Source organism: Chlorocebus sabaeus, chromosome 11 (genome assembly GCF_047675955.1).
Source record: "Chlorocebus sabaeus isolate Y175 chromosome 11, mChlSab1.0.hap1, whole genome shotgun sequence".
Lineage (NCBI taxonomy): Eukaryota > Metazoa > Chordata > Mammalia > Primates > Cercopithecidae > Chlorocebus > Chlorocebus sabaeus.
The window spans coordinates 129,597,365-129,623,757 of record NC_132914.1 but is presented as its reverse complement, the minus strand read 5'-3'; the positions used below and the strand labels follow the sequence as shown (position 1 = coordinate 129,623,757).

Here is a 26,393-nt window from a genome sequence, read left to right as displayed (position 1 = left end):
GGCTCCACAAGGCGGGCCTCCTGCTTGGGTCGCTCCCTGAGATCCTGGAATCCAGCAGGGTCCCTGGCCGCCTCCTGGAACCCTTGCCTTGCCCCACAGGGCTCCTGGGCTCCATGGCAGTTCCAGCGGCTGCCTGGGGTCCCCCGGGCCAACGATGCTCCCCCTCCGGCTGCACCTCAGCACCTCCCGTCCCTCTCCGTCCCAGAGTCCAGCAGCTGGTCCCGCAGCATCGCCGTGAGTGCAGGGCCGGAGCCCTCCTCCCACGCCTCACACCACCTGCTCCTCTGCAGGCTCCAACTGTGCCCCCGTCCTGCGGCTCCTGGGCGTTCCCTGACCTCGCAGATGTCCTGGTCTCTGGCCTGAGGGCTGTGATTCCTCCCAGATGCCACTTCCGGGAGGAATTCACTTTCTTGTCCGAGGAGATGCTGCTCCTGGGAAGGAGGACGCTGGGGGTCCCCTCGTCTCCTCCTCGGCTGCCTGGCAGGGCCTCCTGCGTGTCCCTCCTCCCTCCTGCGTGTCCCTTCTCCCTCCAGCGTGTCCCCCCTCCCTCCTGCATGTCCCTCCTCCCTCCTGCGTGTCCCTTCTCCCTCCTGCGTGTCCCTCCTTCCTCGTGCGGTCCCCTCGTCTCCTCAGCCGCCTGGCAGGGGCTGCTGCGTGTCCCTCCTCCCTCCTGCATGTCCCTCCTCCCTCCTGCGGTCCCCTCATCTCCTCCTCAGCCGCCTGGCAGGGCCTCCTGCCAGTCCCTCCTCCGTCCTGCCTCCACGGCTGCGATGCAGACGCCTCCCACGTTTACCAAGTGTGCAGAACAGACTGGTGGTCTTCTTTTAAAATTAATTACATTTTATTGATCACTGGGCAAAAAATAAAACACACACAAGCAAATCTCCTGTTACCTGAAATGCAAAGCCGGCTGGTGCGTGCTCAGCATGGACATCCTTTCAGCCCCCCGCAGTGGCCCCGGCTCCTCACTGCACCCCCCCACAAGCAGGGGAGGTGGAGGCAGGGGCTTGGGTTGCAGCCTGTGAGGCCACATCAGGCCTTCTCCAGCCCCCTGAGGCCACAGCTGCCCGGGCACACAGGAAAATGTGTCTGTGATGTTGGTCCTCACCTGGGCAGCTGGGGATGGGACCCTTGCTGAACGTCAGCTCTCCTCAGATGTCTGCCCCTCCCACAGTTGGAAGAGCCCCCTACACTCCTTTCATCTCCCTGACGACCCCCACTCACATATAAGGCCCATGAGAACACAGGTTTTCTGCCTGGGAGGGAGCAGTTGTCTCAGGATGGAGAACAGTCACACAGCAGGTGCCCAGTGGACACTCAGTAAATAAGGATAGATGGGTGGGTGGGTGGGAGGTGAAGGGGTGGGTGGATGGGTGGATGGATAGATGAATGAGTGATAGGGTGGATGGGTGTGTGGATGGATGGATGGGTGGGTGGGTGGATGGATGGGTGGGTGGATGTGTAGGTGGGTAGGTGTACAGGTGAACGCCTAGATGGGCTGATGGATGGGTGGATGGTGGATGAGTGGATGGGTGTTTGGATGAGTGGATGGGTGTGTAGACAGGTGGATGGGTGGGTGGATGAATGGGTGAGTGACTAGGTGGGTGGGTAGGTGTATGGGTGAATGGCTAGATGGATAAATGGGTGGATGGATGGTGGATGAGTGGATGGGTGTGTGGATAGATAGATGGATGGGTGGGTGGGTGGATAGGTGAATTCCTAGATGGTTTGATGGATGGTCGAATGGTGGATAGTGGATGTGTGTTTGGATGGGGGAGGTGGGTGGGTGGATGAATGGCTCAGTTGGTGGATGAACGGGTGGGTGGGTGGACAGATGGATGGATTGGTTGGTGGATGAATGGGTGGGTGGGGGATAGGTGAATGCCTAGATGGGTTGATGGATGGGCAATTGGTGGATGAGTGGATGTGTGTTTGGATGGGTGGGTGGGTGTGTGAGTACATGGGTGTATGAGTGGATTGGGGCCAGTTTGGCTTGGACAGCCCAGCCTCCTCCTGCAGGGGCGGCCCCTCCTCCGGTGGTGATTTGACGTCTTCTCCAACTCATTCATTTGCTCGTCCATTTATTCATCAAGTGGTGATTGAGTGGCAGATTCTGGATTTTCAAGATAACGCAACAGCCCCCTACTCAGGTTCTCCTGCGAGAGGGACCCTCCTGAGAAGGGATGGGGCCTGTGTCTCCTGTGAAACTGGGGGGATTTGGGATTTTGGTGGGAGCAAAACTAGACTTTCCAGGTGATACAGCTTCTGCTCGGGGCTCCTAGAAAGCAGTCCTGTTCAGGGATGAAGCCCAAGCAGCCCATGTAGAGGCCCGGAGAGAAAAGCAGGCCCAGCCTCCAGCAGAGAGAGAGCCAGCCCTGTTTACAGTGGCCCCACCCCCAAGGGGTCCCACGTGAAAGGGTCGTGATAGGTTGAGAGCACATGTAGTTACAGAGGGGGTTGGTTACAGTGGGGGGTGGTTGGGGGTAGTTACAGTGGGGGGTGGTTACAGTGGGGGCTGGTTACAGTGGGGGGTGGTTGGGGGGTAGTTACAGTGGGGGGTGGTTACAGTGGGGGGTGGTTGGGGGGTAGTTACAGTGGGAGGTGGTTACAGTGGGGGCTGGTTACAGTCAGGGGTGGTTGGGGGGTAGTTACAGTGGGGGGTAGTTACAGTGGGGGCTGGTTACAGTGGGGGTGGTTGAGGGGTAGTTACGGGGGGCTGGTTACAGTGGGGGGTGGTTGAGGGGTAGTTACGGGGGGTGGTTACAGTGGGGGGTGGTTACAGCGGGGGCTGGTTACAGTGGGGGGTAGTTACAGCGGGAGGTGGTTACAGTGGAGGGTGGTTACAGTGGAGGGTGGTTACAGTGGGGGGTGGTTACAGTGGTGGTGGTTGGGGGGTGGTTACAGCAGGGGGTGGTTACAGTGGGGGGTGGTTGGGGGGTGGTTACAGCAGGGGGTGGTTACAGTGGGGGCTGGTTACAGTGGGGGGTGGTTGGGGGTGGTTACATTGGAGGGTAGTTACAGTGGAGAGTGGTTACAGTGGGGGGTGGTTACAGTGGGGGGTGGTTACAGTGCGGGCTGGTTACAGTGGGGGGTTAATCTTTTAACCTGAGGCCTGGTCATCAGTGGCACCAGCTGGTCTTGCCACTGACTTCATTCCTGTTTTTCAGCTTTTACTTCCTCCTTCTCTTCAGAGATGAGACGGTAAGAGAAATGGCCTGTCTCCTCAGTGGGGCTGTCCCAAGCCCATGGGGGTCGCTGCAGGAGAAGGCCTCGCTGCTGGAGGGGCTGGGTCCCCGGAGAGCCAGGGTCTGTGGAGGGGTGGGACGCGAAGACCCCTGTGAGTCTCCTGCTGCCTCACGTTCCGCGGAGCTGCTCACCCGCTTGTTTCCTGAAGACATTTGGTCGGTTTCCTGGTCTCGGCAGTGCTGCGGGGCCGTCCCCTGTCCTGGGGGAGCCAGATGGAAGGAGAACGTCCCACAGACCCACAGATGAGGCAGGAGAGGGGGCCGGGGCCCTTCAGCTTCTGCACAGGCTGCGGGGTTTGCCGGGTCCTCCCGGCAGGTGGGGCGGGCACCCAGGCCGCCTCATTTGGACGTTAAGGAAACACGGGTGACTCCAGAGCTGTGAAGGGCCCAAGGTCCAGGTCACTGTGTTTCTCTCCTGCACGCGCTTATCCAGGACTGGCTTCAGTACGACGCGGAGGCAGTGTGGCCGTGCACTACAGGTCCGAGCCCCCGGCACTTCCCTGCCTTCACGTTCAGCTGGTGGTAGAGGCACTGGGCCCTTCTCGGGCTTCCTCTGCTCGGCAGAGAGTCACACCTGCCGTGCTGCTCCTGTTTTTGTGAACGTGTGCATTTTGGATTACGCATATGTGAACTGCCTGCACGTTCTGGGGGAGCCCACCGCTGCATCACTGGACGTGGGTGTGCTGGCCCCGGGGACAGGTGGTGGGCAACCAGCTACAGCTGGCTGCGGGACCAGCCATCAGGCAAATTAGGGATGAGTGTATCATGCTCATTGGTGCTCATTTCTTTCACGTATGGAGCCACAGACCCTCAAAGCCAGGACGATATGGGTCCCAGGGCACTGGCATCCCTGAGATGCCACGTCTGTGGAACATACAGGAGCAGGTCCAGCCGACTGGGGTCTCCCTGCACACCCAGCCTCTACTTGGACGTCTCTTATTTTGCCTCCTGGCATCCTTGGACCCTTCCTTTGGTAACAGGGTCCTGGGTCTTCCTCCAGGAACCTCCCACCCCGAAGGCTGCATCTGTGGCCCAGGAGGTGCTGGCTCCACCCCTTGCTCTACAGGGCCAATGACCTGGACTGGCCAGTGAGCAGGTTCTTCCCCCAGCTGGGTCGGGTCAGAGTGAGCAGGTGACCCACGGGGCCGGGGGAGGTGGGGGGGAACAAGCTTCCCTGGCACTGGCTGGGGCTCTCCCAGAAAGCATGAGACAAGGGCCTACATGTTTGTAGCTTACTGGGAGGCAATCCCAGAAAGCACCAGGGGTGTGTGTGTTTTGTGTGTGTTTGAGTTTACATGTGTGTATGTGTACATGTGTGCATATGTGCATGCTTGTGTGTGCATGCATGTGTGTACCTGCATACATGCACAGGTGCATATGTGCACATACATGCACACATGTGTATATGTATGTTCACAATCCATGCATGTCTATGTGTATCTGTGTGACTTCATGTGTGTGCATGAGTATATGTACGTGCTCACGTGTATCTATGCATACACACATGAAGCACACATACGTGCATGTGCATTTGCAACTGTACGTATGTAGATGTGTACATGTATGTGTTCATGTCTGACATGTACAGCTCTATCTGTGCATGTGTGTACATGTGTGCATATGAGCATGCTGTGCACATTTGTGTGTGACATGTGTTTACATGTGTCCACATGTGTTTGCACGTGCCTGGGCTTGCATGTGTATACGTAAATGTTTGGAAGTGTATTCGTGTGTGTGCATATGTGTGTGTGTACATATACATATGGGTTTGCTGGCATGTCTGTGTGTCTATGCGTGCATGTGTATAAGTGTGTTTGGAAGTGTATATGTGCATACGTGTGTGTGTATGTACACATGCATATGGGTTTGCTGGCATGTCTGTGTGCCTGTGTGTGTCTGTGTATAGAACGCTGGAAGGATGGGGTTCAGGATGCACTGCAGGCCATGCACAGCGAAGCGGCTCCCAGGTTGCAATGTGCTGGTCAGAGCTGGTCAGCAGCACCTCCAGTGCGGGTCCCTGTGGGAGGCCAGTGATGGCCTCTGAAGACCTCAGGTCCTGATCCATGGAGCCTGTGAACGTGGCCTTAGGAGAAAAAAGGAGTCAGCAGATGTGAATACATTAAGAAGCTCGACGTGGAAGAGTGTCCTGGATCATCCAGGTGAGCCCTAAAGTCAATCACAAGAGAGGGGGAGGGAGATTCCACCATCAGCAGAGAACAAGGCCACAGAGGAGGGCGCGGTCTGGCGGAGGGTGAGGTCACGGGGGAGAGCGCGGTCACGGCAGAGGGTGAGGCCACGGGGGAGGGCGTGGTCACGGGGAGGGTGCGGTCACAGCGGAGGGTGAGGCCACGGGGGAGGGCACGGTCCGGGGGAGGGTGAGGTCACGGCGGAGGGTGAGGTCATGGGGGAAGGTGTGGTCACGGCGGAGGGTGAGGTCACAGAGGAGGGCGCAGTCACGGCGGAGGGATTGGTCATGGGGGAGGGTGAGGTCATGGGGGTGGGATTGGTCATGGAGGAGGGTGTGATCACGGGGGAGGATGCGGTCATGGGGGAGGGTGAGGTCACTGGTGAGGGAGTAGTCACAAGCCCAGGGATGCCAAGGGCAGCCAGCAGGCCCCTGAGGCCGACAGAGGCAAAGAAGGCTCCCGCCCAGGGCCTCCAGGGGAAGACATCCGGCCCCCAGAACTGTGAGGAACACGTGGCTGTTGTTCTGAGCTGTCTCGGTGCTGGTGATGTGATGTCACAGCAGTAACAGACCCAGTGACAGGAGGGAGCTGGCCGGTATTTTGTTGTTCGGCAATGGTTGTCCCGAGGGTGACTCGGTGTCCACTGTCCCCGGTGACTCGGCATCCACTGTCCGGGGTGACTCGGCGTCCACTGTCCCGGGTGACTCAGCGCCCATTCTCTCTTGGATGACTGACCCTTGGCCTCCCCCAGGTGACTCAGCTTTCTCCTTCATTCTCCCCCAGTGATGCAGGACGGGGAGCCCCAAATTGGGGTTCAGCCCGGGAGGTTTCTTGGTTTTGCTCAGGAATGAATTCAAGAGTCAGCTGGTGGTGGGACAAGCAGCTTTACAGAGGCGCAGGGTCACAGGCCCCCCACAGGCAGGGCGCCGAGGGTAGCCGCGCAGGGCAGTTCTGCTGCCTCATTTATACCCACACTGAATTTCGTGCAGATGAAGGGGCAGGTTAGGCAGACATTTCCAGAAAAGGTGGTAACTCCTGGGTTGTGGGGTTGTTGCTGTGGAGAGGTGCGGTCGCCCAACAGTAAACGGACCTGGCCCTGGTGGCCTGTCTCTTGTGGAGGTGCTTTCGCCTCTCCTTGTTTTGTCAGTCCTCAGTCTGGTCTGGAGGTTCGGTCCCCGCCTCTGGCTCTAAGTCCTACCTCCCATGTTTCCAGGTGGTTCCCCAGTGAGTCGGTGCCTGTCTGCCCTGAGGATGACCCAGCCCCCGTCCGTTTGTGTGATGCTGTCTCAAAGTCTCTGTGTCTCTGTCACTCTGAGAACTGAGCCCCTTTCCATTCGCCAGTCAGTGCTTTGAGGGGCCTCATGCTCTGCTCTTGACCTGGCCAGAGCCTTGCCTCTTCCCGAACACACAGACTGATGGGTGACCCTGGGCTGCAGCCACTCGCAGGAGGGTTTGGCTGTGACCCCTGCCACTGTCTTGCCCCATGGGGGCAGCTTGTTTGAAACTGGAACCGGGAGAGCAGAGCAGGGCTGGGGAGGTGGGCGTCCTCCCAGGTACACCAGGTCCTGTGTTCAGCACTCCTTGAGCCCACCGGTGTTGATTTGTCTGACCTAAATCAAAAAATTTCCTTTTCTACTTAAGCCAGTCTAGGTTAGCTGCTGCCATGGCAGTGAAGACGGTCCGGTGGGATATGCCGCCTGAACTTCAGCACCGCACGTGGTTCCTGGAGCCCAAGTCAGTGGGAGGTTTGTCATACAGGTCCCCGGCACCTTCCTACAGGTAAGAGCGTCTTCAATGAGGGTCGCAGACCAGGCTGGAGTCAGTAGGTCCCCGGGATACCTGCTGCTGGGCGCCGTCTGCCGGCTCCAGGGTTGTCCGACGCTGAGGCACCTTCTTGGCCCAGTGGCCCCCACGCTCTGGGGCCCACGCAGAGGATCTGAGCTCGTAGAAACTTGAGTACTTCACCTTGCTACAGAGGCATCACAGCCCTGACGTCACGCAGCTTTGACAATCTGCCAGGTGTCTAATCACAGGGACAGAGCGCACCTCAAAGTGGTTTAAGCACAAACAAACAAACAAACAAACAAAAAACAAAGAAAAAACAAAGAAACAGGTGACTCACTGAGAAGAACTGAGATGAGAGTGACGGTAACAGGCTCCAGGCGTGGCGCGGTCCGGGCGTTCCCACCATGTCTGGAGTCTGCTGTTCTCCCTCTCCTGGCTTTCTTCTTTCTTCTGGGCTGGCTTTGTGCTCTAGCAAGCTCTGGGGCGGTGGTGCAGTCGGCCCAGCAAGGGTTTAAGGTAGGGTTAGGGGGGGCCCCCCTGCAGATGGAGGCAGATGTGGGGCAGCCCCCGTGGGCTGTGCTAGAACCCTGGGGAGAGCGGGATGGCAGACGGTCCCTGGGGAGAGCGGGATGGCAGACGGTCCCTGGGGAGAGCAGGGTGGCAGACGGTCCCTGGGGAGAGCAGTGTGGCTGGAGGGTGCCTGGGGACAGTGGGGTGGCCGGAGGGTCCCCACAGAGAGCAGGGTGGCAGAGGGTCCCCGGGAAAATCAGGGTGGCCAGATGGTCCCTGGGGAGAGCAGGGTGGCAGATTGAGGGTGCCCGGCCCCAGAGCCTGAGACTTGGAGGAGTGGACTCGTCTTGGTGGCCCTCGGCCCTCGGCCTCTGCTCTCGGGGGAAGGAGAGCAAATGCCTCTCTTGTGGAGGTGACTGTTCTTCGGGTCTCTGTCACCTGCAGCCACCCCCAGTGTTAGAGAGGGTGACGCCGGGCCCCGTGTGGGGAGATGGTCCTACAAGGCGTCCGGAGTGGCGTTTTGTCTGGCCTGTTGGGTGTCTGTGTTCCGGTGGCGGTGTCTGGGGTCTGGTGAATGAATTGTACTTATTTGCTGTCATCTCGGCTGCGTTTCGTCCGCCGGGTGGTGCACGTGCTTGGACGGCGGAGCTTGGGGGTCTTTTGCTGTCGTCTTAGCTGCAGCCACCTGCTCTCACTGCAGCCACCTGGACCCTCATCCGGGGCAGCGCCTGGCATTCTGTTTCCCCACATTTCCCTCCGTAACATTGAAATCGGTTGAAACCTCAATGAAAACATTGAAACCTCTTTCCTTTTTCTTCCCTCAAAAAGGGAGCTTCTTAGGATAATGCATTTCACTCTGAAATAGCAAAAGGCAAGAAGAGGCAAATAAAGAAATAATGATCCCAGAGTTCTGAGCAAGCATTAAGGAGGATTTCTCAAAAGCAAATCCTGGTGTGGCTGCATCCCTGACCACATCCGGCCATGCTCGAGCGCGCCCATCACACACAGCTTTGGAAGGCACCTGTCACGAATCTCCCATCGGCCTTTCTTCTCCTCAGAGGGGGGCAGGCGTGAATTTGCAGCCAGAGAAACGGGGGCACCGTGTTCCCATACGAGGCCCTTCATGAGCAGACAGGAGCGACGGCTGTGTTAGGGCCTGGACAGGGGAGGGTCAGGAGCGGGCTGAGCTGGACAGGGGGCCTTGGGACCCTGTAACCAAAATTCTCTCCACACAGCCATCCTCCTCTTTTTCAGTCTGTGGTTACATAGAATTACTTTCACCTAAGCCAGGTGACGTGGCTCGTCCTGAAACTGGAGGCAGCAGCCCTGGGTACGGGGACGCGAGCCAGAGGCTGCAGGGCCGCCCTTGCTGGGTGGACAGGGCCTTGCCCTCACCCGTGCCCTCGGCCGGCTGTGGATCTCCAGCCCAGCCCTCCTCTCCCTGGCGCCTCCTCCTGCTTTTGTGACAGCTCGCGGGGGCCTTGAGTAGGGACACGCCTGTGAGCCGGGGCTACGGCTCCTCCTGAGTCCCCAGCTCCAGCTCAGCTCACGTGGCCCCTGGTGCTCCGCGCAGCTTACAGGGTGGTTAACCTGGCCCGGGTGCTGTAAGGAGGCCCCGAGGCCATAGTCGCCACAGCGGCCACCAGAGGCCATTTGTGCCTCCCCAGAGCCCTTTAGTGAGGGGAGCGTGGGGTCTTTGGTTTCAGAAGATGAACGCAGGCCGTGTTACAGGCCCCATCTGCGCACCCGTGATAGGCGGCCTGTGATTGTCACTGACACAGTACAAGTTCCAAGCGTAATTTCGGAAGAGTGCGTGGGTGAGAGCTGAGGGGCAAGCCCCCCCCCAGTCCCGGCCCCGTCACCTGCCAGAGCGACACTTTCCGTCAGCCACCGAGTTTCCCGCCGGCCCGCGGCTGTGCCCTCCTGCCTGCCGCAGGCCTGAGACCCCCACTCCCCTGCCCGCCGCAGGCCTGAGACCCCCACTCCCCTGCCTGCTGCAGGCCTGAGACCCCCACTCCCCTGCCTGCTGCAGGCCTGAGACCCCCACTCCCAGCTAGACAGGGTCGGGGAAAGGCCAAAACTTGGTGCAGGCAGAGGAGCGCCAAGGCCTTTTGTGGCCCTGCATGGGGTGGGGCTGGGGTCGGCCTGGCTGGACTGAGCCCAGGTGGGGCCGGGGCGGGGGCTTCCCGCACGATTGGAGCTGGGTCTGGAAGCCGGGGGAGGAGCCTGGGGAGTGGGGAGGAGCCCGGCAAACCGTTTTTGCAGGTGCTGGTGCTCTTCCTGCCCTGGGAGGCCCCTCGAAGGTTGTTGCTGGTGTCTGCAGCAGTTCTGAGGAGCAAGAACCCTCCTTGGGTCCCAGGACCCTCTCTCCTCTGCCTCAGCGTCCAGGTGCCCGGACCCAGCTGCCTTGCTGGCGATCCCCTTCCCTCGTCCTTGCCTTGAGGCCCAGGGCCCCGTGAGTACCAGATGCTGTTTTCAGGGGCCTGAGCTGCAGTCTATTAAGATTTAAAGAGATTTAATGTAACAAGACAGGCACGAGAGGGAATTTAATTTAGAGATAAAAAAGTAATCAAATCTCAACTTGTGGACAGAGGATAGTGCCTGGATGCCAATTGTTTTCATACAGCAACACGCAGTGCACCTTACGAGGCAATTAACACAGCTGCTGGGCTTCAGAACCCCAGGGCAGAGCCCCTCTGAGCCCTGAGCTGCGGCCACCTGGTCACAGGCAGCTGGAAAACCGTTTTCCCGCAGAAGTTCTGAGGGTGTGGGCTCAGCTGGGGGGAGGGAGTGTCTCCTCACTGTCCTTTCCATGAAGCCAGATCCGCTGAAGCCTCACGGGGAGCTGTCGTGGGCACGAACGCCTCCCACCCGCCCGCAGTTCTAGAAAACGACTCTGCAGCTTTTTCCAATGCTCTGTTGTCTGCACCGACGCTTCCTTCCTGCCTTTGGCGTCTTCTTGGGAGCAGCTGTGGCCTGTCCTCCGGTGCCCTTCCCAGTGGGAGATGGGCCTGTGGGGGATGGTTAGGGGATGGTCTGTAGGGTTGGGTCTGTGGGGGTTTGTGCCACCCCTGCCCTGCCTCTCAGCCTCTGTTTGTCCTCATCTTGTTCTTGCTTTGTTGGCCACGCCGCATCTCACCTCACACAAAGGCCTCCAGCATTGTTTCTTTGCCTGGGAACCTGCAGGGGCCTCCTCTGCACTGGAAGTTGTACAAGATTTGTGGGTCCATCCCTCAGCCTCCAGCCCTGACACCGCCCCTGCTCCAGGGCCTTTGCACCTGCTCCTCCTTCTGCCCGGAACCCTCGCCCACAGCTGCCTCTTTCTCTCCAATCTGTTTCCTGCGACTGCCGGCCCAGCACAGCACACACGGGGCCACCAGAATCGACAGAACCTCGTCTTCCCTCTGTTCCGGAGGCCGGAGGGCTGAGGCCGAGGCTTGCTGGCTGGGCTCTTGGAGGCGCAGAGCGAGAGTCCCCCCAACTCCAGGCCTCTCTGCCTCTGCCGCTGCCTGTGGTTCTGGGTCTGTGGCGCATTCTCTAGCCTCGGCCACTGCCTTCCGTGGCCTCCCTCTCTGAGCTCACGTCTCCCTCCCCCATCTCTGAGCTCACATCTCCCCCCATCTCTGAGCTCACGTCTCCCTCCCCCATCTCTGAGCTCACATCTCCCCCCATCTCTGAGCTCACATCTCCCTCCCCCATCTCTGAGCTCACATCTCCCCCCATCTCTGAGCTCACGTCTCCCTCCTCCCTCTCTGAGCTCACATCTCCCTCCCCCATCTCTGAGCTCACATCTCCCTCCCCCATCTCTGAGCTCACATCTCCCTTCCCTCTCTCTGATCTCACGTCTCCCTCCCCGTCTCTGAGCTCCCGTCTCCCTCCCCCACATCTCCCTCCCCCGTCTCTGAGCTCACGTCTCCCTCCCCTCTCTCTGAGCTCACGTCTCCCTCCCCTCTCTCTGAGCTCACGTCTCCCTCTCTCAGAGCTCATGTCTCCTCTCTCTCTCTGTTATGTATACGATGCTTGTCATTGGATGTAGGATCCTTCTAAATCCGGGACGGTCTCATCTCTGGATCCTTAACCCAGTACATCTGCAGTGACATCGATTTCCAAACACGGTCCCATCACAGGCCCTGGGGCGTGGGCGTGGTCAGTGGTTCTGGGGGCCTCCCTTCAGCCCACTCTCCCCACTCATCATTCAGGGGGAAGCTCAGTGGCCCCGGCCACCCCTGCCGCCCACTCAAGCAATGCCCGCTTCTTCACTACTCGTTTTTCTTTATGGAGCTCATTTATTTCCTTGATTAACGTGCCTCACCCACTGCCAGGTTACCTGGAGGGCAGGGACACAGTGTATTTACTCTGAGCTGTGTCCTTGGTCCACGGTGCCGTCTCGGGAAGGCCTGCTGAGTGGGCGAGCGAGTCTCCCTGGGCTGAGGGTTTGTACATGGGCGGTGGGTGGGCCAGAGCCCTCTCCCCATTTCAGGAGGGCGTGCTGGTTCCAGACCCCACCTGTGACGGCCTCTCCACAGGGATTTCCACCCTGGATCACGGTCACCCCCTTCACTAGGACCCGGCCTGTGCTTTTCTCCTGCTCTGAGAAGGCCTGGTGAGCCCCTTGCCCCATGAGGGGTGGGAGGTGCGAGCGTCTTGTGGTGGACTTTCAGGATCTCCCTCCATAGGCCCTAAGTCCTGGCGACTGAGCACGTCCTTCGAGATCGTTCCGAGAAGATGGTGTAGGCTAGGGTGGGGGTGGCTGAGAAGGGAGGGCCGTGGGGAACCTCTTCCTCTTCCTTGCCCTCAGAAACACAATCTCCCATCTGGACCGAGCAGTTCCTGGTGGCTGGGCAGTGCCTGGCTCTGGCGTTCCAGCCCAGGACGGGGGCCCCTGTGCGGCAGGCCAGGCTCCCTGAGCCCGGAACCCAGTCTTCCCCATGCCCTCCCCTGCAGTGCAGGGCTCCACACAGCCAACTCTCTCTCCTCGCAGTGAGGCACCGAGGCAGGAGGGAGGGTGACAACCTAGACCCGAAGTGAGCCAGTTGCCCAAGGAGAGAAAAGCTGCTCAGGTTTTGGAGTGACTGGGGCGGGGGTAGAGGGCACGAGGCCAGCTCAGGGCCCTGGGGAGCAGGGACTCTTCTGTGGATTAATTTGCTGCACACCCGCAAATTAGCTGGGTGTGGCTTCTGTGTGCCTGTGTACAGGGTGCTGCCTCGTGTGAGCTGAGGACGAGGAAGGAGGGCAGAGGTGGAGGAGGGACACACTGTCTTCGACAGGGCGGCCACAGCTCTGAGGCCAGGGCTCCAGGAATCCAGGCTTGCTCTGGGGTCTTTGATCTCCGTGTTCTGGGGGCTGCAGGAGCCTCGCTCACATCCTGACACCCCCTTAGCTCCAATGCCTGCTCTAGCCCCAGTTCAGGGATTGCACTGTGGTGGCTGAAATCTTGTTTGTCCACCAGGAAGACCCCCCTGGACCGGGGCCAATGGCTGACCCCTCCTCGGCCTTTGTTCTCCTTGTGGTACATTTGTGACCTCTGTGGCCGGCTCAATGCCACCTGGGCCGTCTAGGCACGTGGCTGTTCCCGGAGCCCTGGGAATCACTTTGCCTGCACCTGAAGGGCAGCCAGGACAGAGGGGCCTCTCCTGAGGGCGGTGAGCTGCTTTGCTGTGTCAGATTCATGGACTGTAATGAAATTCATCAGATGAGAAACAGACAAAGGAAAATACGGTGTGAAAGGTGGAGCCGTGTTCCTCTCCTTTAAAAAGATTTAAAAAACTGTGAACAGGGCGGAAATATTCCTTTGGTCATGACCCAGCATTAAAAACGTGTAAAATCCTGCATGGTTGCTTCCAGCCCCTCTGTGCTTTTCCTCCATTCAAGGTACTCGATTGTTTCTGTAAAAATCACACACGCTCATTACAAAGAATTTAATCAATGCGGAAATGTGCCAAGAAAAAAATGCCTTCGCCCAGGAAAAGCTGGCACTGGTATCCAGTGATCGTGACTCCAGGTGAATAACGGAGGAGCAGAAACACTCTGAACACGCTGCAGGTGCTATTTTCAGTCAGAGTTAAATTTCATTCACTTGAGCTTAAGATGAGAGAAGGAAACTCATGGAGTTCTTTTGACTGGCAAATGCGTGGTTCTCTGTCAACTTATTTTTGAGAGTGCTCTCTAAGGCTGTTGTAAAAAGTTTACAAAGCACTGCAAGCTTCGAGTCATCTTTTAAGGATGTATGACACTTTCAGACATGGCGGTAAAACATGAAGAATTCGTGTGTTGGTGCTTCTGCCTCTTTTCCTCCCACCTTCCGACTGTTGTTGGTTTTATCCTTGCTTTTAGATTGTCCTGCTTTGCAACGTTGGTTTGCACTCTGTGACGATAATGCCTGCGCCACTGGGTATGGGCCGTCTTTCCACAACCCCGTGCTCCCGCGAACACCGTGGCTGCCGCTTCTCTATTCCTGAAGTTGGATTCCACTCTGGATTGCTTTGCCGGCTGGAATCTGTGTTTTCAGGAAGGGCTCTTGGGTGCTGACGTTCCTTCATGCTGGAGGGTGAGCACCTCTGCCTGCGAACCAGGTGCTGCCTTAGCTGGGTGTGGCTTCTGTGGCCCTGCAGCCGTTCCCTCCACACCCAGCCGTGGTTTTCCCGTGTCTTTTGGCTCCGAAGACGGATGGGAACGACTGAGGCCAGTGTGGCTGATTATCTTCTTGTAAATGGTTTACTTTTTGTTGCCTAAAGAGTCTTCTTTACCCTCAGTGCTCAGGGTCGGATGTTTTCTTTCAGCATTTTCTGGAAAATAATACCCTCTTCAGATCCGCCAGTCCAGTGTTTATTATTATTATTATTGTTGTTTTAGAGAAATTTGTCTTTGGAGACACCATGTCTTCCACTTGCTGGGCTCTTGACTTCAGGGAAACCCTTTTTCCTTATGTTGATTCTTTGCACGTCTTTCATGTTGATTAGCTTCTCTCTCGACGTCTCTTTCATCTACATTTACTCTGTTGATTTCAAGATTTTCTCCTAGGGCGATATTTGATTTTCAGTGACAGATAATACGAAATAGAAATGATAATAGAATTTGAAAAATATAACTCAGTAAATGCTGGTGACATTATGGCTCCAGGCAAGGATTATCAACTGGCATTAAAACAATTCCGGGAATGGCAGACGAGGGGCTGTGTCCACAGGGCACCAGTGCAACCCCGTGAAGATGACCTTCCGGACGCGGGCGTGGCGAGGCGGCTGGAAATGGAGGAGGCAGCGTGTGCTCGCTCCCTCCCCGGGCTGACCTCGCCGTGGCTCACACTGGTGCTGTCATTGTTGTGAGGAACTTGACAGACACAGCGCGGCCTGTGGAAAGCGGACACGCCAGACTTCTGGTGATTTCAGAAAGCCTTTAGAGTAACCTGCAGCGTCCAGATAACGGCAGAGGTGGAGCTAAGAACACCAGGCAGAGCAACGCGACCGTCCAGCCACCGAGGCGCCTGCAGAACCAGCGTCCGGTGTCCCCTCAGCAGGCCGGACTCTGCTTGGTGGCACGACAGCCCAGGGCCACATGTAGCTCCCGATGGGTTCTGCTTTCCACAGACCTACTGCCCGGGACAGTTTTTAGGTCAGTTCAGGCCTGAGTATTCACTGAGTCAAAACAGTGTGAAACGGAAGGAAGGGGACCGTGCACCGATCTAAGCAGGCAGCGGTGAGGGGTGTGTGCCGGGTGCCCACGCAGGTGTGGGCTGTGTGAGTGTTCGCACAAGGAAGGGGCTGAAGGGTCTGCACTGTGGAAATGTGGAATTTTCATTTTTATTTTTTTGTCGGAGTCTTACTCTGTCTCCCAGGCTGGAGTGCAGCAGCATAATCTCGGCTCACTGCAGCCTCCACCTCCTGGGTTCAAGCGATTCTCCTGCCTCAGCTTCCGGAGTAGCTGGGACTACAGGCATGTGCCATCATGTATTTTTATTTTGTATTTATTTTTTTGAGACAGAGTTTCACTCTTGCCCTGCAGGCTGGAGTGCAATGGCGCGATCTTGGCTCACGGCAACCTCCACCTCCCAGGTTCAAGTGATTCTCCTGCCTGAGCCTCCCGAATAGCTGGGATTACAGATGCATGCTGCCAAACCCAGCTAATTTTTGTATGTATTTATTTATTTTTTTAGCAGAGATGGGTTTCGCCATGTTGATCAGACTGGTCTCAAACTCCTAACCTCAGGTGATCCACCCACCTCGGCCTCCCAAAGTGCTGGGACAACAGGCGTGAGCCACAGTGCCTGGCCCGCCATGTATTTTTAGTAGAGACAGGGTTTCATTATGTTGACCCTGCTGGTCTCAAACTCCTGACCACAAGTGTTTTCTCATTTTGCTTATATTTTCTAATATTCTAAAATGTGTATCTATTACTTCTATAATAATAAAAGGGTTGTTTTACCAATAAAAGTAGTATACAGAATTCTTAAAACATTGATTTTTAATGGTGCTATTATATTTCTCAGTGCTTTTAGGTTCTTTATTAGGACCTTAATGGTGTTATTTTGGTCTTCAATTTGTTTCCTTAGATCTGCAATCTGTCTCTTCATATCACTTCATTTTATTACCTTATTTTAAATTCTTATTTTTATTGAACTTAGGTTATTATTAAGTTGTTTTACTATGAAGAAATTATGAAAAACTTCCTTTGGTCCTAGAATTAGGTTTCCTGTGTTTCTGTCTGTCCCCTGCTCCATCTCTTTCCCCTCTCCCTCCCTCCCTCTCTATTTCCCTCCCTCTCCCTCTCTCTCTCTCCATCTCTGTCTCTCTCTCCCTCCCTCTCTATTTCCCTCTCTCTCCCTCTCCCTCTCTCTCTCTCCATCTCTCTGTCTCTCTCTCCCTCCCTATTTCCCTCTCTCTCCCTCTCCCTCTCACTCTCTCCATCTCTCTCTCTCTCCCTCCCTCTCTATTTCCCTCTCTCTCCCTCTCTCTCTCTCTCTTTCCATCTCTCTGTCTCTCTCTCCCCCCCTCTTTCCCCCTTCTGTCTCTCTCTTTCTCTCTCTCTTTCTCTCTCTCTGTCTCTCTCTTCCTCTCTGTCTCTCTCCCCCCCTCTTTCCCCCTTCTGTCTCTCTCTTTCTCTCTCTCTTTCTCTCTCTCTGTCTCTCTCTTCCTCTCTGTCTCTCTCCCCCTCTCTTTCTCCCTCTCTATCTCCCTCTCTCTCTCCATCTCTCTCTGTCTCTCTCTCTCCCCCCCCTTTCTCTCCCCCCTCTTTCTCATCCTCTTTCTCCTTCTCTATTTCCCCCTCTCTCTCCATCTCTGTCTCTTTGTCTCCCCCACTCTCTCTGTTTCTCTCTCCCTCTGTCTCTCTCTCTGTCTCTCTCTCTCCCTCTGTCTCCCCCTCTCTCTCCCTCTCTCTCTGACTCTCTCTCTGTCTCCCTTCCCCTGTCTCTCCCTCTCTCTCTGTCTCTCTCTCCATCTCTCTCTCCCTCTCTCTGTTTCTGTCTCTCTCTCTCTCCCCCTGCCCTCTCGGTCTCCCTCTCTCTCTGTGTCTCTCTTCCTCTCCCTGTCTCTGTCTTTCTCTCCCCCACTTTTTCTCTCCCTCCTTCTCTCTCGGTCTCCCTCTCTCTCTGTCTCTCTCTCCCTCTCTCTCTCTCTCTCTCTCTCTATCTCTGTGTCTATCTCTCCCTCTCTCTCTCTCTCCCCACTCCCCATGTAGTGTCCAGGTGACCTTGACCTTGACATCTGGAGTATAATTGTCCAGATATTCCCTTTGCTGTGGTGTCATGGGGTGGCTTTGGACTCCTTCCTCTGGGCATCTGCCACAGACTGGTTGCCTCTTCCGGCCTCAGATGGGGACTCCTGTGGGCGCGGGGATGGCGGGGAACGACAGTGTGCACCCTTTGCGTATTTGTGTAGCAGACCTTGCCTACCACGCAGCGACTCCCCTCCACCTCGTTTCTTACCAAACCTTGCTTCTGTTCAAGGCAGCTGTGTGCCCAGCTGGAAACAGAATCTGTTGTCCACACGTCCCTTGCAGTTAGATGTGGCCATGGGATGGATTCTGGTCTGTGGGGACTTAAAGGGACGTGTCTCCTTAGGTGCTGTCCCTCTCCCTGCCCCATCCCCCTTTCTTTCTGATGGCACCTTGATGGCTGGGGCTGCGTCCTGCACTCTTCTTGCAGAGACCTGAGCTGTGATGGCCTTAAGCCATGCAGGTCCCTGTGGTCATCTTGCTGTAAGTAGAGATCCTCTGGGGACTATGATAAAATGCACAAGATGCTGGTAAGATTCAGGTTCGGCAGCTCTGGGGAGGGGCCTGGGGCTCTGCATTCCCGAGGGGCTCTTGCGTGATGCGGACGCAGCTGGTCTGGGGCCACACTCTGAGGAGCAGGTGTCCAGCCGCTGTTTCGTCAGGTTTCAGCTTCGCGTAGCTGGGTGTGACCCCTGCCTGGGGTGCTGGGCTCTGGGTCTCCCAGACTGTGAATTCCCTGCAGGTTTTATTCTTCGAGATCGGACGGGTGTCCCTCACTCCCTGGGGAGGCCCCGGGGCTGGGCTCTATGCAGAGTCCTGGAGCCTTCGTGCTGCCAGACAGCCAACCCCAGCGTCCGCGTCCCCCGGGCTCGCCTCTGCGCTGGCCGTTTCCTAAGCCTCAGGCAGGCAGAGTGGGGGCCAAAGCTCTCCAGGGTTTGCTCCTCTGAGCCTGGGAACGTTAATGAGAGTAATGAGAGTGCTGGGGTTTGACTCACTCAACGGTCTTTAAAAATAATGTATTTTCGTATCACAACGACAGTGAGGATCCAGAAGGCATTGCTCTGGGGCTGCTGTAGGGAGTAGTCGCAGTCGATTTGCCTCCGAGCACGAGTGATTCATCCACGTCACCCAGTTTCTCCCGAGCATGTTTCCTGGAGGCCGAGCCCACGCTGTCGGGAAGCGCCCTGTCTTTGCTGTGCGGAATTCACAAGCAGGGCTGGAGAGAGGAACAGGGGCCTGGACCTGAGTCCTTCATGACGGGGTGACCAAGTGCACCCTGTGGGCCAGGCTGGGTGGGTGGGGAGGGCAGGCGTTGGCCTTACCCTCGGGACAGGGCCCTCCCCCAGGGAGGGAGAAAGCAGCGCCAGGGCAGCGGCTCGGCCACCTCTGGTGAGGAGTAAATCACGTATAGCAAAGCGCCACATTCAGTCGGTTGCTCTGTCCCCCAGGCCATCCCCGTGGCACCTCTGCTGTTTGTTCTGCCGACCAGGGTCCACTGAGTACCTGCCATGCCCTGCCCTGGGCCAGGAGGTCCAACCTGGTGGAATGCAATGGTCAAGGTCTCTGTCTGCGGCGTCCATCCTGGGCTGACGCCCTGGGGAATCATTTATTGTCCCAAACTGTGACGACTGTGGGAAGGAAAGTGTCAGAGTGTGTCAAAGTCTGTGACTCAGGCTGGGGTGCTCTTGGGGGCTTCTCCAGAGGGGACACTCTCCTGGGCCCAGGTGTGGCTGGAGAGGAGGGAGGTGAGGCTGCCTGGGCCAGTGGTGCTGCACGCTGAGCTGCAAGGAGGGTGGGCTTCGGTCAGCAGGGGCCAGCGGGTCCCAGCCCAGGCGCTGAGGGAGGGGTCGCTGCATTTCCCCCGACTCTCACCCACCTGTCTCCCACCCCTGCCATGTGACTCAGCCGCTCACCCTACCGAGGGTGGAGTATCTTTCCCGTTCCTTTGTTCTGTGTCTGGCCGTGGGATGGGATGCGGGCAGAGGCTGGGAAGGCACCTGCTGGCTCTTCCTCTCTCCGTCACCATCGCTGAGCAGTGTCTAGGCTCCCCAGCTGGCTCTTCCTCTCTCCGTCGCCATCGCTGAGCAGTGTCTAGGCTCCCCAGCTGGCTCTTCCTCTCTCCGTCGCCATCGCTGAGCAGTGTCTAGGCTCCCCAGCTGGCTCTTCCTCTCTCCGTCGCCATCGCTGAGCAGTGTCTAGGCTCCCCAGCTGGCTCTTCCTCTCTCCGTCGCCATCGCTGAGCAGTGTCTAGGCTCCCCAGCTGAGAATGAGACACATCGAGGGATGGGACAGAGCTGCCTGGTGGCAGCAGAGAGACAAGCAGCCCCAGACGAGTGAGTGAGCCCGAGTGACCCCGGAGAGGACAGAAGAGTCACCTGCTGAGCTCAGCCTGACCCCTGACCTGCAGCTTGTGAGCTAAATAAATACTCGGGTTGAAACCAGAGTTTCCAGGTGATTTGTTTCTAAACATTATTGCTACAAAGGTGAACTGATGTGGTGAGGAAGGGCAACAGGAGGCTGGAGGGAGTGGGACAGACTCTGCACGGCCTGAGGCCATGCACGGTGAGAAGTCTGGGGCATTGAGCAGTTGGGGCGGGGGTGACGGGTCAGCTGTGACCTCCCCATGCACTTAGCACTCTCCAGAGGGCTCTGAGAATCTCATTTGCCACAAGGAAGAGCCTTGGGGGAGCTCACTGGGCAGGGGGTGGTCTGGGCTGGGCATAAGTGGGATTGAGGCCAGGCCAGGCTGACGGGGGCGTGGGCCCCCAGGACTCAGACCTCAGGGGCTGGAGGGATGCTCAGGGCTTCCTCCACCCGAGGGATAACAGCAGAGGGAGCCTCTAACCTCCTTCCTCCGCTGGCGTCGGGAAACAGCCGTGGGGCTCATGGGCCTCCTTGGAGGTCCTATGCCGCTCCTCCATCACCCGTCTCCCCCTCGGGCGGGGAGGAAAGGACCGCTGAGTTCTATTATCCCCAAAGCTGAAGGATGATCTCGAGTTTTATCTGCGAGGAAACTCATTTGATTTTAAATGATTTTCAGCCTGGAAGTTAGTAGATTTTAGGAGGCTCTTAAATAAATTGCTTAGAAATAAAGATGAGCTTCTTGGTTTACGGTGAAACTTAATCTGTCCTGACTGGAACACTTGCAGAGATTTGGCTCAGGGATGCAGAACTGGACTGGGCAGATCAGAGAGACGGGGGTGTCCTCGGTGTCAAAAATGGGGTTGTGCAAATGTGCTATATCTGTGACATATTTATTGTTCTTTGTGCTTTTGTATGTAGAAAAATAAACTTTTTCTGATTATGTCAGTACTTGATGTTTATTGTAGAGAACTAGTAAAATAAACTGAAGTGTAAAAAAGAAAATAGGTGTTGTCTCTAAAGCTGTAGCTCCATGAAAATCACACTTTACATTTCGGTTATGTATTCCACATAACTCTCCTCCTCAGTTTTACAAAACCGAGTGCATACTGGGCATGAGTTTATAACATTTTAAAAACGTGATATATTCTGTATACATTATACTTTTTATAACATGATTTAAATGCTGGAGGGGTAGCCATTGTTTAAACACACTGCATTTATCCAGCCAGTCTCCTGCTGGATGTGGAGCTCTTCCCTCGCTGTTTCAATGTACGAGTCAACCTAGGCTGGGTGTCGCTGCAGGGAAAAGCTAATGCTTTTTCAGTGGCTGTGATGGTTATTCCTAGGTATCAACTTGCCTGGGCTAAGGGATACCTAGAAAGCTGGTGAAACATTCTTACTGTGTGTGTCTGCGTGATGCCTGAGTTGGTGGACAGAGTGGAGAAGCTCCGCCCTCACCCATCCAGTCTGCTGGGGGCCCAGAGAGAACGAAAAGGTGGAGGAAAGGTGAATTCCCTCTCTCTTTCTCTTCCCCCCTCTCCCTGCCTCCTCCTTCCTCTCTCTGTCTCTTGCCCTCTCTTTCTCCCTCTCTTTCTCTCTCTCTCTCCTGGAACAGGAATGCCCTTCTTATTTTATTTTATTTTATTTTTTATTTTTAGAGACGGAGTCTCGATCTGTCGCCCAGGCTGGAGTGTGGTGGCACGATCTCAGCTCACTGTAAGCTCCGCCCCCCGGGTTCATGCCATTCTCCTGCCTCAGCCTCCCAAGTAGCTGGGACTATAGGTGCCCGCCACAGTGCCTGGCCAATTTTTGTATTTTTAGTAGAGTTGGGGTTTCACCGTGTTAGCCAGGGTAGTCTCGATCTCCTGACCTCATGATCTACCCGCCTCGGCCTCCCAAAGTGCTGGGATTACAGGCGTGAGTCACTGTGCCCGGCCAGGAATGCCCTTCTTCTCCTGCCCTTGGAGATCAGAGCTCCAGGTTCCCTGGCCTTTGGCCCCCAGGGCTTAGCCAGCATCCGCCACCCCTTGTTCTCACGCCTTCAGCCTTGGATTCAGAGTCACACCATTACCTTCCCCGTTTCCGAGGCCTTCAGACTTGGACTGAGCCATGATATCAGCTTCCTTGTTTCTCCAGCGTGCAGACAGCCTGTGGGACTTCTCAGTCTCTATAATCACTCGAAAGAAATTGAAGAGGATACAAACAAATGGAAAGACATCCCATGCTCATGGGTCAGAATTAATGTCATTAAAATGGCCATACTACCCAAAGCGGTCTACAGATTCAATGCAATTCCTATCAAAATACCCATGACATTCCTTCACAGAAATAGAAAAAAACTTAACATTAAAAAGATCTTAACAATCTTAACATTAAAATTCTTAACCGCAAAAGACACAGAATAGCCCAAGCAATCCTGAGCAAAAAGAACAAAGCTGGTACAAAAATTAGCTGGATGTGGTGGCACATGCCTGTAATTCCAGCTGCTTGGGAAGCTGAGGCAGAAGAATCGTTTGAACCTAGGAGGCAGAGGTTGCAGTGAGCTGAGATTGTGCCACTGCACTCCAGCCTGGGCCACAGAGTGAAACTCCATCTAACAAAAAAAAAAAAAAAAAAAAAAAAGTGCTGGAGGAATCACATTACCAGACCTCAGAATATATGACAAAGCTGTAGTAACCAAAACAGCATGGTACTGGCATTAAAAAAACAGATACATAGACCAATGCAACAGAGTAGATAACCTAGAAATTAATCCATCTATCTACCACTAACTGATTTTTAACAAAGGTGCCAAGAGCACCCACTGGGGAAAAGGACAGCCTCTTCAATAAAAGGTGCTGGAAAACCTGGATATCCATAATGCAGAAGAATGAAGCTAGACGCCCACCTCTCACCCTACACAAAAATCAATTCAAAAGGGATAAAAAACCTAAGTGGAAGACCCAAAAGTACGAAACAAAGGGAGAATGCCTTAGGACATTGGTCGGGAAAATATTTTATCAGTAAAATAGCAAAAGCACAGGCAACACAAGCAAAAATAAACACATGGAGTTTATGTCAAACTAAAAAGCTTCTGCATGGTGAGGGAAGCAATCAAGAGAGTGAAAAGCCAACCTACCAAATGGGAGAAGATATTTATCAACTATTCATTTGACAAGGAACTAACATCCAGAACATACAAGAAACTCAAAAAACTCAACAACAAAAAACCAGATTAAACAGCAACAATTTGATTAAAACATTGGCAAATGATCTGAACAGACATTTCTCAAAAGAAGACATGCAAATTGTCAACAGATCTATAAAAAAATGCTCAACATCACTAGCCATCAGGGAACTGCAAATCAAAACCACGAGGAGATACCATCTTATACCAGTCAGAGCTGGTCTATTATCAAAACGACAAGAAGTAACAAATGCTGGCAGGGATGCAGAGAAAAGGGAACCTGCACCCTGTTGGTGGGAAGGTGAATGAACACAACCGCTGTGGAGAACAGCACGGAGGCTCCTCAGGAAACTGCAGACAGGACCACACGATCCAGCAACCCCACTTCTGGGTGTTTATCTAAAGGGAAGGAAGTCAGTGCATCGGAGAGACGTCTTCACCCTGTGTTGACTGCAGCACCGTTCACAGCAGCCACGATGTGGAACCAACTTGGGTGTCTGACAGCAGATGATTGATGAAGAAAATGTGGCACACACACTGCAGAATACTATTCATCCATGAAAAAGAATGAGATCCTGTCATTGGTGGCAACATGGATGGAACTGGAGGACATTAGGTTAAATGAAATAAGCCAGGAACAGAAAGACAAATATCACATGTTCTCACATGGGGAAGCTAAAAAATGTTGACCTCAAATAAGTAAAAAGTAGAACAGAATATACTGGATGGTGGGAAGGGGAGGGGAAAGGAGAGGGAAAGATTTGTTAAAGGAAACAAAATTACGGCCAGGCAGGGGAAGGTGTGAGTGTCTATGTCACCACAGGATGACCAGAGTTGACATGTTATATAGCTTCAAACAGCTGGAAGGACATTGAATGTTCCTAACAGAAAGAGATACATGTTTGAGACAATGGTGTTAAAAAAAAGAAACTTCAGCCAAATTAAAGCTAAAAGAGTAAAATTGAGCAAAGAACAATTTGCAAATTGGGCAGCCTCCCGAGCCAGAGTAGGTGCAGAGACTCCCGTGCAGCCACGTGGCGGAAGAAGATTTACGGACGGGAAAAGGAAAGTGATGTACAGAAAACGGAAGTGAGGGACAGAAACAGCCGGATTGGTGGCAGCTTGGCATTTGTCTTATTTGAACACGGTTTGAACAGTTGACCACCTGTGATTGGCCAAAACTCAGTGATTGGCACTAGAGTAGGTGACGGTCTGTTTGCACCTCCGTGTAGGCTACAGTTCACCACGTACAGAGAAACCTTCAGGCCGAACTTAAAACGTGGAAGGACGCAGCCTTAGGCCAATGGATTTGATTTAACAATGGACACGCTAATTACCCTATGTGGTCAGTGTGGGTTATATATATCAAAAGAGCACTATGGAACCCTTGACTATCATGCAGTTATTCTATGTCAAAACATTTAACAATTGGGAAAATACAAATTACTCCGAAGAGGAAATGGAGACACAGAAATCTTCTCCAAAGAAGATATGCAAAGCCAACAAACCCATGAAAAGATGCTCCATGTCACTCATCATTAGGGACATGCAGATCAAACCGCAGTGAGAAACCACCTCGCACACATGCTAAAAGCCAGAAAGTACAAGTATTGGTGAAAATGCGGAGAAACTGGAATCCTTGTGCATCGCTGGTGGGAAGGAGAGTGGTGTAGCTACTGCGGAAGAGAGTGTGGAGGGTCCTCAAAAAATTAAAACTAGAGCTACCGTCGGATCAGCAATTCCTCTCTGGGTAGACATCCAAAAGAGTTAAAGGCAGCAGCTGGGCATGGTGGCTCATGCCTGTAATTCCAGCACTTTGGGAGGCTGAGGCAGGAGGATCACCTGAGGTCAGGAGTTCAAGACCAGCCTGGCCAACATGGTGAAACCCCATCTCTACTAAGAGTACAAAAAATTAGCCGGTCATGGTGGTGGGTGCCTGTAATCCCAGCTATTCGGGAGGCTGAGGCAGGAGAATCACTTGAACCCGGGAGGTGGAGCTTGCAGTCAGCCAAGATCACACCACTGCATTCCAGCCTGGGCAACAGAGCAAGACTCTGACTCAAGAAAAAAAAAAAAGGCACGGTCTCAAAGAGATATTTGCACAGCCATGTTCATACAACATTATTCACAATAGACAACAGGTGAACACAGCCCAGGTGTCCATTGACATGAACAGATAAATGCAATGCAGTCTACCCATACAATGGGACATGATTCTGCCTTGAAAAGGAAGGAAATTCTAACGCAGGCTGCAAGGTGGATGGACCTCAAGGACATTAGGCGAAGTGAGCTGAGCCAGTGACAGAAGGACAAATCCCTCTGATTCCACTTATATGAGGTCCCCAGAGTCATCAGATTTAGAGAAAGTAGAACAGAGGTTGCCAGAGCTGGGGGAGGGCAGTGGGGAGTTTGTGCTTCCTGGGGACAGGGTTTCCGTTTGGGAGGATGGGAAGGTTCCGGAGGTGGGAAGGTTCCGGAGGTGGGAAGGTTCGGGAGGTGGGAAGTTTCCGGAGGTGGGAAGGTTCTGGAGGTGGGAAGGTTCTGGAGGTGGGCACTGGTGATGGCTGCACAGCAACATGAATGTGCCTCCTGCTGCTGAAGATGCAGTTTTAAGAATGGTTAAAAATGGTTAAAACGGCAAAACTTATGTCATGAATATTTTGCCACAATTAAGAATAATTAATTGCTGCCATGGGCGGTGGCTCACGCCTGTTATCCCAGCACTTCAGGAGGCTGAGGCGGGCAGATCACAAGGTCAAGAGATCGAGACCGTCCTGGCCAACATGGTGAAACCTCGTCTCTACTAAAAATACAAAAAATTAGCTAGGCATGGTGGTGGGCACCTGTAGTCCCAGCTACTCAGGAGGCTGAGGCAGAAGAATCGCTTGAACCCGGGATGCAGAGGCTGCAGTGAGCTGAGATCACGCCACTGCACTCCAGCCTGGGTGACAGAGCGAGGCTCCATCTCGAAAAAAAAAAAATGAATTGCATCTAAAATTTACCTTCACAACATTTAGACTGGTCTTAGCCAAAAACCATGGCCTGGCCAAATTGACATCTAAAATTAACCATCTCACACTGAAATCGAGGGCTGAGGAGGAAGGGATAGATTCTGGGGAGGGAAATCGAGAATGGGGTTGAGTTTCCAAGAGAGGAGAGATGGGTGCTAAGGAGACAAAACCAGTGGTGGACGGAAGAGCCGGGTCCCTGCTTGGGCTCCCCTGCTGGGGTCGCTGGGGGTCGCTGAGGGTCGCTGGGGGTCACTGGGGGTCGCTGAGGTTGCTGGGGGTCGCTGGGGGTCACTGGGGTCGCTGGGGGTCGCTGGGTCGCTGGGTTCGCTGGGGGTCACTGAGGGTCGCTGGGAGTCACTGGGGTCGCTGGGGGTCGCTGGGGGTCACTGGGAGTCGCTGGGGTCGCTGGGGTTCACTG

General features: G+C 54.8%; 1 long non-coding RNA gene across 5 annotated transcripts; it reads left to right on the top strand.

The window, feature by feature from the left end:
* Window positions 1-3,104: 3,104 nt before the first annotated feature.
* Window positions 3,105-16,129, top strand: LOC103239443 (uncharacterized). 5 transcript variants are annotated; one of them, XR_012094637.1, is made up of 4 exons: window positions 3,105-5,404; window positions 7,073-10,181; window positions 10,549-12,329; window positions 12,922-16,129. It is a non-coding gene; the product is annotated as an uncharacterized lncRNA (long non-coding RNA). The 5 variants fall into 5 exon arrangements; XR_012094636.1 differs by having other exon boundaries at window positions 10,545-12,329; XR_012094638.1 differs by having other exon boundaries at window positions 7,073-11,872; window positions 12,253-12,329.
* The last annotated feature ends 10,264 nt before the right edge of the window (window positions 16,130-26,393 follow it).